At 36.6% G+C, this 19,145-nt stretch overlaps 1 protein-coding gene across 8 annotated transcripts in view; it reads right to left on the reverse strand.

The window, feature by feature from the left end:
* LOC129779772 (protein winged eye) overlaps positions 1 to 19,145 on the reverse strand; it is a 619,088-nt gene that overhangs the window by 519,900 nt on the left and 80,043 nt on the right. The gene's annotated exons all lie outside the window — the stretch shown is intronic.

Consider the following 19,145-nt stretch of genomic DNA (forward strand, 5'->3'; position numbering starts at 1 on the left):
TAGAAAACACCTTCCGCCGCTATCAACCGACATCTCTAATAAGAACAATGAGTGCGTGAGATGCAAGAATACAGAAACACTCTCCACCAGATCAGAACATCATTAACTGAACATCAAGGCGGTGCCTCCACCGAACAACTAAATTGCACCACTGTATACAATAGTTTCCATTCACAACACTCTCGACACTCCAAAGTGATTTCGCTCTGGGAATTAGCATCGAGAAAAATAACAGTGTGTGATATTAGCATTAGAATGTACTATTGTCTCTTCTCTCTCTATTTCCTCTCTCCACAATGGCCGTAGAACAAACGCTGCATTTGAATTTGGAGCGACCGATTTGAGCGGTGATTAGATTGGATGCAACTTTGTACGAAAATGTGGCCGTATGAATCGTATACAATCGTAAGGAGTAAATAACAACAAACTCCTTATTGAAAGCATGAATAGGTAGGCAGGGAAATTTAAAAATAACAGTATATGGATAAATAAGAATGTTTCCTATTTTCATTAATTTGAGCCACTTACGGATTAAGGAATCTTAACGTATAGCATTTAAAAAAAAACTTAGAGAATTTCCGATTCGATGATATATCACTTAAGAATGCATCATACTGTAAAAACTCGTAATAACTTCTAATAAGTCTTTCGTGAAAGGTTTGGTGGCTCTGAAAAGCGCCAATGGATTCATTCATGTTCTCGCGATGTCGAGATTTGCCTATACACTTTTCTAGACAAACGGAATGCAGCCACATGCAATTTGGCATCAATACGAGGTCTGTTTAAAAAGTATCGCGACTTTCGAATTTACGCGGGTTACGTATATTCCATTCTAGTTTTTTTTAGCATTATGTTGGTAAGAAAAAGAAAAGCAGTTGTCAAAAATTAACTGAACATTCAAAATAGCCATACTTGTCAGCATAAGTGAAAACCATGAGTACCATCATAATGCCACAGAAAAATCTAGAATCGAATATACGTAGCCCGCGAAAAAACGAAAGTTGCGATACTTTTTGAACAGATCTCGTATCATCACTGCGTGCTGGATCGATTAGGGGAGGATGGGGGAAAATGGCCACTCTCCAGATTATAGAAACAATCAATTATTGGACAATTATAATACATTAGTTTGGTGTATTGCATTACACTCAATCATGTATACCCATTTGTTCGTGTTCTATCCTTAATTTTATCCAAAAAAAATCATAATAAAATGGAATGTTTCTATCCACCAAATTGAAGCTCTCTGACCCCTCTACAATCCGTTCTTAGACACCCAACATCTATCTTTCCTTATTTCGTTGCAATGTCTTTTTAAACAATTCCTGGTGAATTTTCAACTAGAATATTTCAAAATCACGTTTTTCACTCCACTGTACTCATAATAGCCAATAAACTTTCACTTATATGTTGAAATATTTCATTTTCGCTTGAAGTAAGTTATATTTTAAATAGAAAAAAAAAACTATATAATCGAGTCCAAAATTGTATATAATCGAGTCTGTATATAATCGAGCCCGACCTGAAATACTCATGGTAAAAAACTAAAAATATGTTTATTCACATTTGTCTCAAATTCCGAACACCATTTCTGTTACTGATACATATGCCAAAAACTTTTGTCTCAAATTCCGAACAGCGAAAATACATTTTTTTCTTATCATTTTTGAAACAAGGGGGAAAATATAATTTTTCGGACCAACGGTTAACTTAGAAAAATCATAACTTAAGAACGACAAAAATCACATCTCAGATTTTTGGATATCTGATGTAAGAAAAAACCTCAGCATACATAAAAAACATGTACGGTTTTGTCACAAACTCCGAACACTTAAGCTTTGTTGACCATTAAACAGTATCTCGTTACTCAAAGTCGGACTCTTTCGTGAAATTAATTTGATTTTTGGATAAAATAGAGTTTTTTTCTCATTTGACTACATTGAAAATTGAAATACATATTCATGGTGAAAAACTAAAAATATGTCACTGACTCAAATTCCGAACACTTTAATCTCAAATTCAAAAATGCAAATGATATGTTCCTCGTATCTTTGGAAGTTAAGATCCACAAAAAGGGCTGTCTTCATATACCAGGTGACAGTTTAGGAGGGTGGTGGTTGAGGCCCTGGTCACTCGACCCAAGCGCCTTTTATAAGGCGACGTCAAGGTCAGAAGTCTTTGGGAATCGCTGACGAATTTATACGTTTCGTGTCCCCTAAAACCTTCGCATGCCAAATTTGGCTCCATTTACTTGATTAGTTTTCGAGTTATACAGAAATTAGTCTTTCATTTATATGGCAGTTCACCCTTAGAGAGGGGTGGGGGTGGAAGGTCTAACCACTGTAAAAACAGTTATTGCATCCTAAAACCACCATGTGCCAAATTGGGTTTCATTTTCTTGATTAATTCTCGAGTAATGCAGAAATTTGTGTTTCATTTGTATGGCGGCTCCTCCTTACAGAGGGGGGGTGGAGTGTCTAACCATCATAGAATCATTTATTGCACCCTTATAACTCCATATGCCTAATTTGGTTTCATTTGCTTGATTAATTCTTGAGTAATGCAGAAATTTGTGTTTCATTTGTATGGCAGCCCCCCCTTAGAGAGGGGAAGGAGTGTCTAACCACCATAGAAACATTTATTGCACCCTAAAACATCAATATGCCTAATTTGGTTTCATTTGCTTGATTAATTCTCGAGCAATGCAGAAATTTGTGTTTCATTTGTATGGCAGCCCACCCTCAGAGAGGGGGAGGGGGGCTCAAAACGTATCAAACTATACGTTTTGCAAGAAAATAGGTCACAAATATGTGTTAACAAATGGTCTTTTTGTTGCACCTGAATTGGATTGTCCTTGTACCCCAATTTGTAAACTAATGCTGTATGTGGCTGAAAATAGTGTGTTCAAACATCTTCTATTTAGAAATTGAATCATGCGTTGAAATTTGATTCAAATTGTGATCACTACTTAAATATTAATTTTGATGAGGATTTCTGCATAAAAGTCATTTGTTCATACATGTAGATTCTTACCTTTTCTAGCACTTAACATGAAAACAGCAAAAACAAAACATCTACAAAAACTGGAAAATTCAGGATGCTTATTTTTTACGGAATGAATTATTTTATTATTATCACATTTTATTATTGGTTTTGACAGTCACTTTTTTCGAAAATACAATGTATGTATTATAAATTATAGGCTGTATCGATACCGTGTAAATGATGTTAAAATGAAGCCTACAACCCAAAGAATGTCAGGGTTTTGTTTATTCAATTATTTATAACATTTATTGTTGATTCTTACCTTATCTAAAGGGTGTGTCACATCAAATTGCATCACGGAAAAAACGCTGTAGAAATTCGCCCAGTAAACCGATCCTTTTGAAAATTTTAGACAGTAAAATAAAAACTATTAAACAACTTTTGGCATTTTCTTTTTATTCATACTTCGAGCCCAAGCCCATATGCTCGCACCTTCTTCTTTACCCCGTCCATAAGGTTCTGTACAACGTCAGGTTGTAGTTTTTTTGAACAGAAATCCATTTTCTCTTGAAGTCCGCCTCCGATTTGACAACTTTTGGGTTCTTCCGGAGGGCCTGCTTCATAATCGCCCAATATTTCTCTATTGGGCGAAGCTCCGGCGCGTTGGGCGGGTTCATTTCCTTTGGCACGAAGGTGACCCCGTTGGCTTCGTACCACTCCAACACGTCCTTTGAATAGTGGCACGAAGCGAGATCCGGCCAGAAGATGGTCGGGCCCTCGTGCTGCTTCAATAGTGGTAGTAAGCGCTTCTGTAGGCACTGCTTAAGGTAAACCTGCTCGTTTACCGTGCCGGTCATCACGAAGGGGGCGCTCCACTTTCCGCAAGAGCAGATCGCTTGCCACACCATGTACTTTTTGGCAAACTTGGATAGTTTCAGCTTGCGAATCTCCTCCGGAACGCTGAATTTGTCCTCTGCGGAGAAGAACAACAGGCCCGGCAGCTGACGAAAGTCCGCTTTGACGTAGGTTTCGTCGTCCATTACCAGGCAATGCGGCTTCGTCAGCATTTCGGTGTACAGCTTCCGGGCTCGCGTCTTCCCCACCATGTTTTGCCTTTCGTCGCGGTTAGGAGCCTTCTGAACCTTGTATGTACGCAGGCCCTCCCGCTGCTTGGTCCGCTGGACGAATGAACTTGACAAATTCAGCTTATTGGCGACATCCCGGACCGAACTTCTCGGATCACGTCTAAACTGCTTCACTACGCGCTTGTGATCTTTTTCACTGACGGAGCATCCATTTTTGCTGTTCTTCACCTTCCGGTCGATGGTTAGGTTCTCGAAGTATCGTTTTAGTACTCTGCTGACCGTGGATTGAACGATTCCCAGCATCTTACCGATGTCCCGATGTGACAACTCCGGATTCTCGAAATGAGTGCACAGGATTAATTCACGACGCTCTTTTTCGTTCGACGACATTTTTCCAAATTTACGAAAAATTGACAGTGAAGCATGGCCAACGTGATCTATACACTCTTATCTGATTATAAGCGAAAGCTGAAGATATAATTCCTAAAAATTAAATTTCTACAGCGTTTTTTCCGTGATGCAATTTGATGTGACACACCCTTCAGCACTCAACATGAAAACAGCAAACAAAATAGTTGAAACAACTGCAAAACCTGAAAAATGTACGATGCTTGTTTTTTGTGGAATTTGCAAACATTTTATCATTGGTTTTGACCTGAGAGAGAGGAGCCAGCTCGCATTTGTTGTGATCACCCTTATGTCAGCGCGAACCAGTTACGGTGAACCAAGGGGAGTATTGAAATATGTAGAAAATTTCAACTTGACATTTTTTCGCAAGACATTTTATGTGAAAATAATTTTGACGTCGGACTACATCTTTTATTTCTATACTGGGGTGTAAGTTCAAAGCTTCGAGAACGAGAGTGTTACATTGGAGAAACAGGATTTTGAGCAATAAAACCGCTTCGCCGTTTGAAAGAAATGGTATGATAACCGCTTCATTCGAAAGATAAAATGTCTACGCGTTATATGTGTGTTACTTATTGATCCAAAAACTTGTTTCAATAGCTCAAAAATTGTTTTGAAAGCAAGCTATTGAAATCACAAAAATCTGTAAATAAGCAGGTTCCAGCTCGAAAATCAACTCAATTATAATTGTACAGCGGTTAGATCAGTTACTGCTGCAAAAAACAAACTTGCTGCTGTGAAGAAGGCGACCAGCAAGAAGAAAGCTGCTGCCATTGCTGGTGTGGCTGCCCGAAAGTAAAAGTCAAGAAATCCTCAAAAATCGCTGCATGCAAGCCGAAAATGCCGAAGCCATAGAAATCAACAGCAACTTCGAAAAAACTACTATCGCCACACATAACGCACAACACGAGAGAAAACAAGATAGTGCTTTCAGCAAATCAAATCCAGTTCTTTTCAGAAAAAGTTTATCAAATACTGCGGTCACACACATTCTATTTGTAATTTCTTCGATCAAGTGTGATCAACGTAAGATTACAATGAATCTCGAGAAAGACAATTCATTCCTGCTCGACACTCGCACAAACAATGTTCACTCATCAATGTCACTAACGGGAAGTGGGTGTTGTGAGGGAGGGCAGAGTGAGCACAACATTTATGTAGACTGATTGGAAGCGACAGATATGTTGGTATACAAATTATATCACACATAAAGGGGAGAAAGAATCTTGGCCCTTTTAGTTTTGTGGACAAGACTAATTGGTTCATCTTCACTATCGTTCAATTCGATTGGATTTTCAGTGACTGGTAGGATAATTCTCATCTTCATCCGAATCGTGATCACTGCCTGTTCAAAATGCAGACACAGCATCCTTTTTAGTCAACCTATTATTATTTCCATCGGACACAAACAAAATTCCTTTAAAATGCACCTGAGAGAAATCAATGTTAACTCTTTTCATTGGAAGCTCAGCACTTATTTTATATATTCCACATACGCTGCATATTCAAATTGCATCGGAGAATATACTATCATCGCCCATACTGCAAAAATCGATTCATTGAGCTTGCAGCAATAGGTCAACCTGGAACCAGTGAAAGAATGAAAGAATTCGCGAAAACTGAATGAACGAAAAGTCACAAATGTGCCAAAAACACCCATAAATTCACACAAGATCTCCACCGATAAACAAATCATAAAAACCCGTTTGCTTCTTATTTCGGATATTGTTTTAGAAATCTTCGAAATAATTCTTTAGAGCAACCATATCGAAATTATCAAAAGTAAAAATAAACTTGTTTGAAGGGTCGATGCTGCTGGAAGCCATGATGTGGGCTGACCTGGTACATCTTTTATTATTTCCTACATGATCAGTGTTCAAATTTTTTTACCCCTCATATATTCCTGTTAGACGCAGTCCTAAGTCAAAAATCAGATCGGGGATAAAAACGCACAAATGTATTCACAAACAAAGGTTCACGTAAAGTTTGAACACATTTCTCATAAATGAATAACAACAACTTGCTTGATTGAAATTGTCAGTTTGGAATTTTCTTCATGAGAATGCGTAAAAAGAATAAGAAGGAAACAAACTATCTGTCATTCAGCTGACTCCTCTCTCTCAGATTTTGACCACCCTCAGGGCATCCATATACTAATACACAGCATTTGACAGCCAAACTCTCAACTTGGTGTAAATTAAGACGCTTAACATACCACCTGGTGGGTCAAAATGTGAAAACCACTCAACAGCCATGAATTTACCGGATGACATTAACACACTTCTAAAATAAAAAATAATGAATGAAAATTTACTTCTCTATTTCGAATGTGTATTCTTTGCAATACAGTATTACGTAGTATTGAACTGGAATTGTGTCTGATGATGATTTTATATCATAATAGTGAGTTTTTGTGGATGTTGTGTGTGGTGAAATACATAGCCAAATGGTTGAGAGAGCGTCGTGTTTAAGTAATCGAATAACTTAGGATCTCCATTCAAATTTTAAGATTACAAAACTGCCTTCTTTAAATTTTCGCGAAGTTGACGATTGTTTCGAGTTAATTATGATTAGCGAATGGGCGCACCTTGTTTCATAGATCTGCCTTGAGCTTACCGAGTAGTTTGATAGTTTGGCAATGACAGCTGAATTTGCAACTCGCGGATCATATCCTCTTGGCCGGGGCCTAGTTTTGACTGTCACTTTTTTGCAAATGTTTAATATCATAATTTATAGGCTATATCGATATCTGTAAATGGTGTCAAAATGAAGCTTATACTCCAAAGAATGTAAGGCATTATCCTATTATTTATAACATAAAAGTTTAGTAAATTTATATTTAAAATGATTTGATTTTAAAATGAAGCTTATACCCCAAAGAATGTCAGGGCTATCTTCATTCAATTATTTGTAAAAATATAAAAGTTTGGTAAATTTACATTTAAAAATGAAGTGTTCGGAATTTGAGACAAAACGGTACAACGCACTCGCGAAATGCTTCTTGTTTCGGTGGCATTTGAGTTAAACTGAGCAAGCATAAACAAAACATAAAATACTAGCAGAGAGAGCGAGAGAGCTAACACATACACACTCTCATTTCTATCTGAGTCCGTTTGTTGTTGAGCCTCTGAAAAATTCCAAAATTTTAGTCACCCGTTATCATTGAAAAGGTATAATTATACGAAGTTGATGAAAATTTTGAAAGATGCAAGTGCAGCGCGGATGCATTGGTGGGCCATGGGGGTAACACTGAACATGCACCAATTCTGCCCCTAAATGTAAAATATTTAATTTGTACGTCGCTGAGAGTAAGTTGCTGCATGTTTAGGAACGAATTCTTCGAATGATTAAATTTCATTCAAATGTTAATACTTGATAAGTTCAGTTAGAGTGAGACCATGATGGAATGTTCCGATCAAACCGGAATTTTGTATCGCAGTTCAACCAGCACCACAGAAAAATCTTTAATCAAAGTTCCACGACTTAGAAGATAAAGGAACTTTTCTCAACCGGATAACTTTTCTGCTTGTGCTAAATCTTACTGCAAGTTTCGGTGATTAATGGTTTCGGAAAATGTCCAAGATTACCTCGGAATCCAGGGGGAGAAAGAGCGTTCCATGTATTCCACAAAGAAAGTTATGTCACGCAAAAAGTGAAAATAAATGATGATTACTCTAACGGCGAATCGCTTAGAGGGCGATAGAACGAAAATAGCTCAGCTGCAGCCTAGTTTGCTACATCATACCGTAACATCCGTATGTAGTGTTTGAGTATATGAAATATTAATATGCTCGGTTTATGTGAATCAACGCAACTAAGTTGCATCTCATCATTCGCATTCAAATCAGAAATATTTGTTCCGCATCGCTCATCGCTTAGCGGACTTGAACGATCGATTACAAACGCTTTGGTCTGCATTATGCATTTTACCTTTCACCAATTCATCGTTTGGGAAGGCTCGGTTCTAAGTTGAATCTTTAAACAGTCATGACAACGCAGTGGTTCTTTGAACACTAAAAGCATATCCAAAGTGCACGTCAAGATAAGCGATCAAATATTCCCAGCCACCATCCTTCCCCTTTCCTCACGGCGGTCATTCGTCCACCACCATTGCACTAAACCACAATGATACGATACGAGGGGATGAATTGATTGACCGCAGGCAAGACATGCATGGCTAAGAGATGTACTGTCTTTTATGGTAAACATAATAGGAATGTAGACAGGAGAATACAAAAAAGAACAGGGTACATAATTCAATTCGTGCTTGGGATGTCCCTGGACTGGCTGCCAGCGAGTCGTGCGTAGAACGTATAGGGTGTGTCACATCAAATTGCATCACGGAAAAAACGCTGTAGAAATTTAATTTTTAGGAATTATATCTTCAGCTTTCGCTTATAATCAGATAAGAGTGTATAGATCACGTTGGCCATGCTTCACTGTCAATTTTTCGTAAATTTGGAAAAATGTCGTCGAACGAAAAAGAGCGTCGTGAATTAATCCTGCGCACTCATTTCGAGAATCCGGAGTTGTCACATCGGGACATCGGTAAGATGCTGGGAATCGTCCAATCCACGGTCAGCAGAGTACTAAAACGATACTTCGAGAACCTAACCATCGACCGGAAGGTGAAGAACGGCAAAAATGGATGCTCCGTCAGTGAAAAAGATCACAAGCGCGTAGTTAAGCAGTTTAGACGTGATCCGAGAAGTTCGGTCCGGGATGTCGCCAATAAGCTGAATTTGTCAAGTTCATTCGTCCAGCGAACCAAGCAGCGGGAGGGCCTGCGTACATACAAGGTTCAGAAGGCTCCTAACCGCGACGAAAGGCAAAACATGGTGGGGAAGACGCGAGCCCGGAAGCTGTACACCGAAATGCTGACGAAGCCGCATTGCCTGGTAATGGACGACGAAACCTACGTCAAAGCGGACTTTCGTCAGCTGCCGGGCCTGTTGTTCTTCCCGCAGAGGACAAATTCAGCGTTCCGGAGGAGATTCGCAAGCAGAAACTATCCAAGTTTGCCAAAAAGTACATGGTGTGGCAAGCGATCTGCTCTTGGGGAAAGCGGAGCGCCCCCTTCGTGATGACCGGCACGGTAAACGGGCAGGTTTACCTTAAGGAGTGCCTACAGAAGCGCTTACTACCACTATTGAAGCAGCACGAGGGCCCGACCATCTTCTGGCCGGATCTCGCTTCGTGCCACTATTCAAAGGACGTGTTGGAGTGGTACGAGGCCAACGGAGTCATCTTCGTGCCAAAGGAAATGAACCCGCCCAACGCGCCGGAGCTTCGCCCAATAGAGAAATATTGGGCGATTATGAAGCAGGCCCTCCGGAAGAACCCAAAAGTTGTCAAATCGGAGGCGGACTTCAAGAGAAAATGGATTTCTGTTCAAAAAAAACTACAACCTGACGTTGTACAGAACCTTATGGACGGGGTAAAGAGGAAGGTGCGAGCATACGGGCTTGGGCTCGAAGTATGAATAAAAAGAAAATGCCAAAAGTTGTTTAATAGTTTTTATTTTACTGTCTAAAATTTTCAAAAGGATCGGTCTACTGGGCGAATTTCTACAGCGTTTTTTCCGTGATGCAATTTGATGTGACACACCCTTTATTCTAAATTTAATGCAGGGAATTTCAGCCATGGTAATGCACGTGACCAACCATGTGGGGACACTTCCTGTTTGAAATTATCCACACTGTGCACTGGAATTATGTTTGGACAGAAAAAAAACTTTTAAGAGTGAATTGAATGAATGGATATATTAGAAAAAAATCTGAAGATTTTTAGATGAAAGAACATTCACAATGAACAATATAATATTGGTTCCAGTGTCTCAAGAGTGCCGATTTTAACACCTGCGAGAGCCAGTGAAGTTTGAAGACGAGATGAGTTAAGGGCGTTAAAATCTATGTCACATTGAAGGGGAGGTCGTTGGGGTCGTAGCTTGATACATAAAGCAATCGTCATTATAATAATTTTCAAGATATGGTTGTGAAAAACTGCATCATAACGCACGTATGTGTTTCTCTTCAGCATTTCCACGCCAAATCAGCCGACTGCTGCTCCGAATCACTCCGATTTTTTTAGAACTTCGTACATATGATAGCAGCTGTCCAAAATTACTATTTTCATGATTAGATGACAAACTTCATTTACGAATGATTTTTATAAGAACGTTTTTCTTAGAAAATCCTTTCAATTTAACCAAGTATGATGTATAGTGGTGCCGCACAGTGGTCCCTGAGAAAATTTAGGCGGCCAAAACCCAAAAAATTAAGTTGCATAAAAACACAAAAATCCTACAGTCCCTTATTCTAGGATGTTCAAGGCATCTAGGATCACGTGTTTCACCCCATTCCGCGCTCGCATCATTGCTCTGGCAACGCGATAGGATACCAGTTTCGCATGCTCGCCGGTACCACTATTTCGCGTGTGTTTTTTCCTAATATGTGTTTTGGTGAAGTATTTAAACGATTTTTTTTTTGTTTCTTGAAGCATTTTTAACGGAGGATTTGAATTTGTTGTCAGTTTCAATATCCGGTTGGTTGTAGTATGTGTTAACTCCACACAAAGTATCTCAAATCTGTAGGATCAATACACCCCACAAAAACGTGTCCATGTCACCCCACACAACATGCAAAAATTAAAATGCAATTAATATCATTTATTGTTATCAAACTTACAGTTTCGCTGCATTAAATTGTTACTCTTCTGTAGGCGTACAGAACTTTACTGCATAATACACGAAAAGTTTGTTTAATCAGCGGGAAAAACCTTAAAACCACAATCGGAAAACTCACATTTTTTGACAATCAAAGTGCTTGCTGTGTTCATGCTACCATTTCCTTCCACCTGTCGAATTTTACCAAAGTTTGTTTACGTTAGTTACATACGGTTCAACAATAAAAGAAAATGACATTATAAAAAATTCAAGTTGTGCCGTACTTTTTGAGATAATGGGGTGGTCCAAATCAACCCGTATGTCCAACTCACCCCGTGTTACCCTACTATTTTGGAAGTTTAATTTTACTTCGGATGGACTTATAAAACTTACCCCGCATTTCCCCGTAAAACTTTTTTAATGATAGTGTTTCTCACAATGTCTTTTATCACTCAGCACTTGAGGTTTTCACCCTAAATCCCCCCTTTTAAACTTCCCAAACAACCCCAGTCTACCAAAAATTGGGTTTTTTACTAAAAAAAATCTCAGTTATGGCCGCCTAAATTTCTCAGGGACTACTGTGTGCCGTGTCGGATTCGTCAAAATGAAGATATGAGTTTTTAGAAGCTCTCACCTGCACTCTGTGGAAATTATAATACGGGACTGTGTAATGAAATATCATTTGATGTTTGATTTTCTGCTGATGTGCGTCGCATATTCTAGTTCTGGGAACCAGTAGTTGGTTTTCGCTTCATTGTGTTTTAATGCAATACATCATCTCTGACAATTCAAGCAAGATGTGGAGGTTCTTTCACCCACTTTTACATATATTTGTACAGCTCGTAAGGTATTCCCCAATACAGACTATACAATCGGGGCACCGTGAAGATACATTTTAGGAATCGTAGCGGGAACGAACATAAAATTTGAAGTCTCCGTTAATAAAAATATCTAAAAAACAAAAGAAGCTATAAAATCAAGTTTTATCGCACAAACGTGCACCCTGAACAAAGACGTATTGTTTAAAGACTGCATCAGTTAAAGACAAATTATTTATCTTGAAATCCCAACAGAAGAGAATATATCATGATATCCCGTAAGCGCGCATCGGAGCTGAAACAATTGTCTAACACTAGAGTCGAAAGAGCTAAATGTTATTGAGATAAGATGGGACCGGCTGTTACTAACAGCGTTGATTCTCCTGCATGGAATGCTAGAGAAGGTCCTTCAAGGAATATTGGAAAAGTAAAAGAATATTCAAAATGATTTCCCATAAGTTCTACATATCGTATCATGTATTGTTAGTTCAACTGAAATTCGCTATGACGCATTGAACTTCATGTTCGGTTGGTTTTGAAACGAGAATAGCAATGGTTCAAATGAACACAAATATGTGTTCTATATAATAAAGTAACATGCTTTTAGGTGGTGAGAAATTGATAATTGTGTTCGATAATTATAATTATTTTGTATTATATTCATGAATTTTTTCATTATTTCATCCATACAGAATGCAGGATCCATCTCGTTTAGGGTGAGAGAGGGCGACTTTCAGCATATCCCATCTATCTTCTAGCTTCATCTTCTATTATGATATGTACCATCCAACGACTAATCATCATCCTTCTGCCATCATTTCTCAGTTGTAACACTGGTCAAGTGAACAAACAAAACCTAACACTCGAACAAAACGGCCCTTTTCAGAGACACCAATTTATTAACAAAGAATTGTAATGTTGATTTTTAAACATCCAAAACCAGCTTGCAACATCCTAACATCATGGCCTGACGTAGTCCTACGTCAATTATGCGGTCGTGTCTCAAACAAAATGAGAAGTAGACTCAGTAACTGTTATTGTCGCTGCCTAGAAACGTCAATTGAATAATTGGATATTATGATGTCAGAAAAAAAATCTCTTTCACGATACCGCTCGACCATACACTGGAAAACCATTGAGAAATCAGTGTTATAGCTAATAGGGATTGATGCAGCACGACTTTCACAATGAAGTTCGAGGATGAGAGGACAAGTGGATTGCTCCGAAATCGATATTGTAAAAGTTGCCAGAAAGATAGAAAAATGTTGTAGAAAGTGATGGAAAGTACTTTCATTTAAATTGTTGTGCATAAATGCAATATATTTTTTCAGCTTTAGTTGGAATTCTAATACCAAAAATAAAGAGAAGAAATGGGTGGGTTATATTTATGATATAACCGCAAGGTTTACATGGAACTACCGTTGGCTTAGTAATCATTTGTTTGTATTGATTAAATTATTGATTGAATGAAACAATTTTCGAGTTCAATTGAACTCAACATATTTGCTGTATGAGTAAAGAATATGAACAAATGTCATGTAATGTAAGGCACCTTGGTTTTGATGGCCGTGTTAGGGAATACATTTCGGTGAGGACAAAACTTCCCTCAACTTGCGTGTATTTGCAATGCCAATTTCCCCAGGTACATTGATTTTGATGGCTGTGTTAGAGAACACATGTCGGTGGGAACAAAAGTTCCCCCATCTTGCATGTATTTGCAATGCCAATTTCGCCAGGTAGCATGGTTTAGATGGCTGTGTAAAGGAACACATTTCGGTGAGGACAAAAGTTCCCCAATTTGCATGAATTCGCAAAACCAATTTGGACCTTGGTTTAGAAGTCTGTTTTGGGGAAACCGTGAATCGGTCCAATCAAAACCTGAGAGTTAGGGCGTTTAGATAGCGCTTGACATTTTACAGTTATTCAATTGCTTATTTCAGGAAAAATAACATTTCATTAATTATCTATCGCAATTAATAAAATGTAAAAAGAAACAGAAATATTTCTTATCAATTGATGCAAACATCTTTCGCATTCGAAATCTTTAATTTTTTCCTGTGTTCCGTGTTTATGTTTCATTTTACCCCCATTAGGGTGGCAGCGAAAATGGTCATGTCAAAATTCAAAAACCGACCATGTAGGGGAGAGGGAGGCAAGTTGGCGACGTTAGGGTTTGGCGAGCCCTGGGATCTTGGAATTATTTTTTTTTAATGTTGTGCTGATTCATATATTTTTTGTTTTATCTGTATTATATAGTGATTTTCAACTCATTTGGCTGGTTCGTCACTTTTACTTCCATTTTTGGAAGAATGTCGGGAGTGAGAATTGAACTCGTGACCTTTAGCGTGAGAGGCATGGATGTTACCACTACGCCAGATCGCCTCCACACTGATTCATATAGCCTGAAGTGTTTTCTATCATATTATCTATTGGATGGGCAAAAAACTAAAAAACTTGTCCACCCAAAAGCTTTGCGCAAAAAGCGTCGAATTCGTCTCCTTGCCTCCACGTGGATGCCTGGAGGCAAGTTGGCGAATATGGTTTGATCACCTGAAAATCAACAAAATTTAATAACAATTATTTATTTATCCTTGGTTGGAACAGTGGAAATGTCATTTTCATCATCACTGTAAATGTAAAACGCAGGAAAACGATACTTTATTATAGCTCGTATCTCCCAAAGTTCGAAAAAATAAGTCACAATTTTCTTTATTGAACTGAGGTATTTTCTGGTTTTCTCAAAGATAGCTTATGAGCTTCCAGCGCATATTCCTTTGAAAGGGGGCTCTATGGCATTTTTAACCGCAAACGAATAGGTAATTCTTCGAAGCTGGACCTGAATGTGGCTTTAAAGCGGCCTTTATTGGACGACTTATCCTGAAATGAATACAGATTTAATATTTCTTGCATAAAGAACATGGAAACGCAAATGGTGAATTGAAAATCTAACCTCCATGTCTGGATATTTTCGTCGATAGCGTCTCAAAGTTGGTTCTGGCACACCGAACTGTATTGAAGCACTTAGAACAGAAAAACCTTCTTCTATAGCTTTCATATAATTTTCCAAATTGGTGTCCGACCAATATTGGTCTCTTTTTCGCTGATAAGTTCTAACCATCTGCAATAAAAAACCAAAAATTAACATAATGTTGCAGTTCGCCAACTTGCCTCCAAGCGACATTTTCAATAAAAAAAAATAGCTGCAAAAAAATCATGGTTGAAACTCGCCGGAAACAAACATATTATGTACAATAGAGTACCTTTATCATGTATAAAATTATTTTGAAATTTTAACTTTTCTCATAAAGTGGATATTGAAATTTGAAAAAACGAAAAAAAAATAACAAAATCACGGTTTTTCTCATTTTTATTTTTCACTTTTTTTGTGATAACGTTTTCAGCAGAGTTAACGAGTACAAAGTTTGGCCTTGTTATGGTGCATCTTCAGTAAAAAGTAAGTGGCGCTACCTTCATTACAATGGGTCAAATTACCGATTCGTCATCTTGCCTCCCTCTCCCCTACATTTTGTTTATTGGCCCAAAAAAATGACCTGTGCAAAGTCTCAGCTCAATCGGAAATAATTTAGGGGTGCCTCAAAGCGCTCAAAGTTTAGTTTTCTGATCCTCGAAAATCTTCCAAGGAGGGAGTAGAGATAATTTGGAAAATCGAAAAATTTTTTTAGATACCAAATGACTTAAAAATGTATGAAACGTCGAGATCTGGTGTCATATCGAAAAAAAAGTTTGGCCGAATATCGACCTTTTGGGATTTATCCTGAGAGGCAATGAAGGTATGAACGAATTTCATGCCAACTCAACTGGCCGTTGGCAGATAGTATCTCAGATCGCAGTGAAACGTTGTGGGTGTAAAGACATGGGTCATTTAAGCAACCTGCATATTTGAAATATTCGAAAAAAAATTAGACTACTTTTTGGAAAAGGCCAAATTGTTTTTCTTAATTTTTAACAAAAATTTATAACTTAAAAACTATGATACCTACAAAACTCCTGTCAAAGGATAAAAGTAGGAAATTGTTTAAATTTTTTGGAAAAAAAAATTTCGCTGAAAAAAAAATTATTTTAAAATTTAAAATTCATTTTTCTGAAAAACATATTTTTTTAAACTCTTAAAAGTATATATATGAATAGCCCTTACAATTTCCAACAAGTATTTCATACAACGGAAGATGGGCACTTTTACAGGGAAAAAGTTTTTCTAAAAACAACTTTTTCATGTTTTCTTTGAAAAAATACAACTAATCCTAATTTTGTTTAAAGTCAAGATAGCGATATAGTGTATTCGACAAAGTTTTAGATCTCATTAAAATATGAACTTTTGTCGAAGACATTAACTTTCTATATTTTATAGTTTTTGGGGATATAAGTCATTTTTGTATGAGGACTCCTGAAAAAATAATGTTTTTCTCGTAGCATTTTTGTATGTAAACTCTCACGTTTGATGTTCTTGACATGTTTCTAAATAGAAAAGAGTTAGCAGAGCATGTAAATTGCGATAAATTATACATACAATGTTACGAATCATTAATTTTAATAGTAATTTTTCAAAGAAAAAAAAGTTGTTGTTCGAAAAACTTTTTCCCTGTAAAAGTGCCCTTCTACCGATGCATGGACGACTTGTTGGAAATACTAAGAGCTATTTATATCAATTTTTTCAGAATTTTGAAAATACATGTTTTCGAGAAAAATGAATTTTAATTTTTTTTATTGATTTTTCTTCTAAAAATTTGTTTCATATTTTTTTAATGAAAACCCAATCAATTTCCTACATTTCATTCTCTGAAAAAATGTTTGTAGATCTTTTAATTTTTGAATCAAGATTTTTCGAAAAATTAAAAAAAAAAACTCACAAAAAAATCAGACCTACAAAATTCTACTCGAAGAATGAAATGTAGGAAATTGTTTAGGTCTCCATTAAAAAATATCAAACAATTTTTTAGAAAAGAATTGCATTAAAAAAATATTTTGAAAATTGAAATTTATTTTTCCCGAAAACATGTGTTTTTAAAATTCTGAAAAAACAGATATAAATAGCCCTTTGAATTTCAAACAAATCGTCCATACATCGGATGAAGGGCACTTCTACAGGGGAAAAGTTTTTCGAACAACTTTTTCATGTTTTTCTTTGAAAAATTACTATTAATGTTTAATTCGTAACATTTGTATGTGTAAATTATCGCTATGTACATGCTCTGCTAACTTTTTTCTATTTAGAAACATGTCAAACGTAACAATTTACACAAGAAAACGTTACGAGCAAAACATTTTTTTTTCAGGAGTCTTCATACAAAAATGACTTATATTCCAAAAACTATAAAAGATAGAAAGTTGATGTCCTCGACAAAAGTTCATATTTTAATGAGATCTAAAACTTTTTCGAATACACTATATCGCCATCTTGACTTCAAACAAAATTAGGATTAGTTATATTTTAGTTATATTTTTATCAGAGAAAACATGGAAAAGTTGTTGTTCGAAAAACTTTTTCCCTGTAAAAGTGCTCATCTTCTAATGTATAGACGACTTGTTGGAAATTGTATTCATATATATACTTTGGGAATTTTAAAAGAATACGTTTTTGCGAAAAATGAATTTTAAATTTTAAAATAACTTTTTTTTCAGCAAAGTTTTTTTTCCAAAAATTGTTAGGTATTTTTTTGTGAAAATTCAAACAATGTCCTACATTTTATCTATTGATAATAATTTTGTAGGTATCATTATTTTTAAGCTATAAATTTTTGTAAAAAAATAAGAAAAAAATTTGGCTTTTTTCAAAAAGTACTCTAATTCTTTTTCGAATATTTCAAGTATGCAAAGTTGCTTAAACGACCTATGTCTTTACACCCACAACGTTTCACTACTATCTGAGATGGTGCTGCCAACTCCTAAGACGAGTTGGCATGAAAATCTATGGGAAAAAATATCATCATCGACTTTCAAAAATCGACCATGTATTAAAATTATCTGTGCAAAGTTTCAACTCAATCGGACATGATTTAGGGGTGCCTCAAAGCGCACAAATTTTTGATTTTTGATCCTCGAAAATCTTCCGAGGGGGGAGTAAAGGAAATTCGGAAAATCGATTTTTTTTTTCGATGCCAAATAACTTAAAAATGCATAAAACGTCGAGATCTGGTGTTATCTCGAAAAATTGGTCGTAAATCGACTTTTTCGGACTCAGCCAGAATGCCCAAAAAATCAAAACTTTGAGTGCTTTAAGGCACCCCTAAATCATCTCCGATTGAGCTGAAATTTTACACAGGTCATTTTTTTGGGCCAATAAACAATATGTACATGGTCGGTTCTGTAAATTCGATAATTATTTTTTCCATGCCTTCATTGCCTCTCAGACTAATTCCTAAAAGGTCGATTTACGGCCAAAATTTTTTTCGAGATTACACCAGATCTCGACGTTTCATGCATTTTTAAGTCATTTAGCATCGAAAAAAAAATCGATTTTCCAAATTTCCTCCCTCTTTGGAAGAGTTTCGAGGATGAAAAAATCAAAACTTTGAGCGCTTTGAGACACCCCTAAATCATGTATACAAAAAATTATATAGTATACGATGAATACATCTAACATTGTGGAATTAAAATTGTGTTATGTGGTTGTTTCTCCCTCAAATATTGGATTGAGTGTTCGCGTCATCATAGATCAACAATTGAGAAAATGTTATGCTAAGGTGAAAGAGCTACTCGAATGGGTATAGCAGTAGGACAACGATCCAAAACACACAAGTAAACATTCTAAAAAAAATGGTTTCCAGAAGCAAAATTACAGATTACAAATTAAAGATAATATACAGTCTCCGATTTCTTTTCACTGTATATAATCGAGTCAAACATTTTTTTTAAATTTGTTTTTTTATGCATATATTTTTCGTTTATGGAAAATAGAAGAAGTTAATTTTTGATTCATCCCCTTAAAGCCAGAAAACACCATTCTCACATGAAAAGAATTTTTTTTTCCAAAATCTCTCAGGTGCTTATAGACGATTATATTTGATGGAAAAAATCCTTCTACGCATATGTTCGAATGTCAACAATAACAGAGTTACAGAACTGTTTATTTTTCATAATCTTGCATGTATCACTGCTTTTTCAAGGAAAAATAATTCCGACCAGTACGACACCCATGTCCAAATTTAATACGACCGCAAAGGGTTA

The sequence above is a fragment of the Toxorhynchites rutilus genome, chromosome 3, assembly GCF_029784135.1.
Source record: "Toxorhynchites rutilus septentrionalis strain SRP chromosome 3, ASM2978413v1, whole genome shotgun sequence".
NCBI classification, from domain to species: Eukaryota; Metazoa; Arthropoda; class Insecta; order Diptera; family Culicidae; genus Toxorhynchites; species Toxorhynchites rutilus.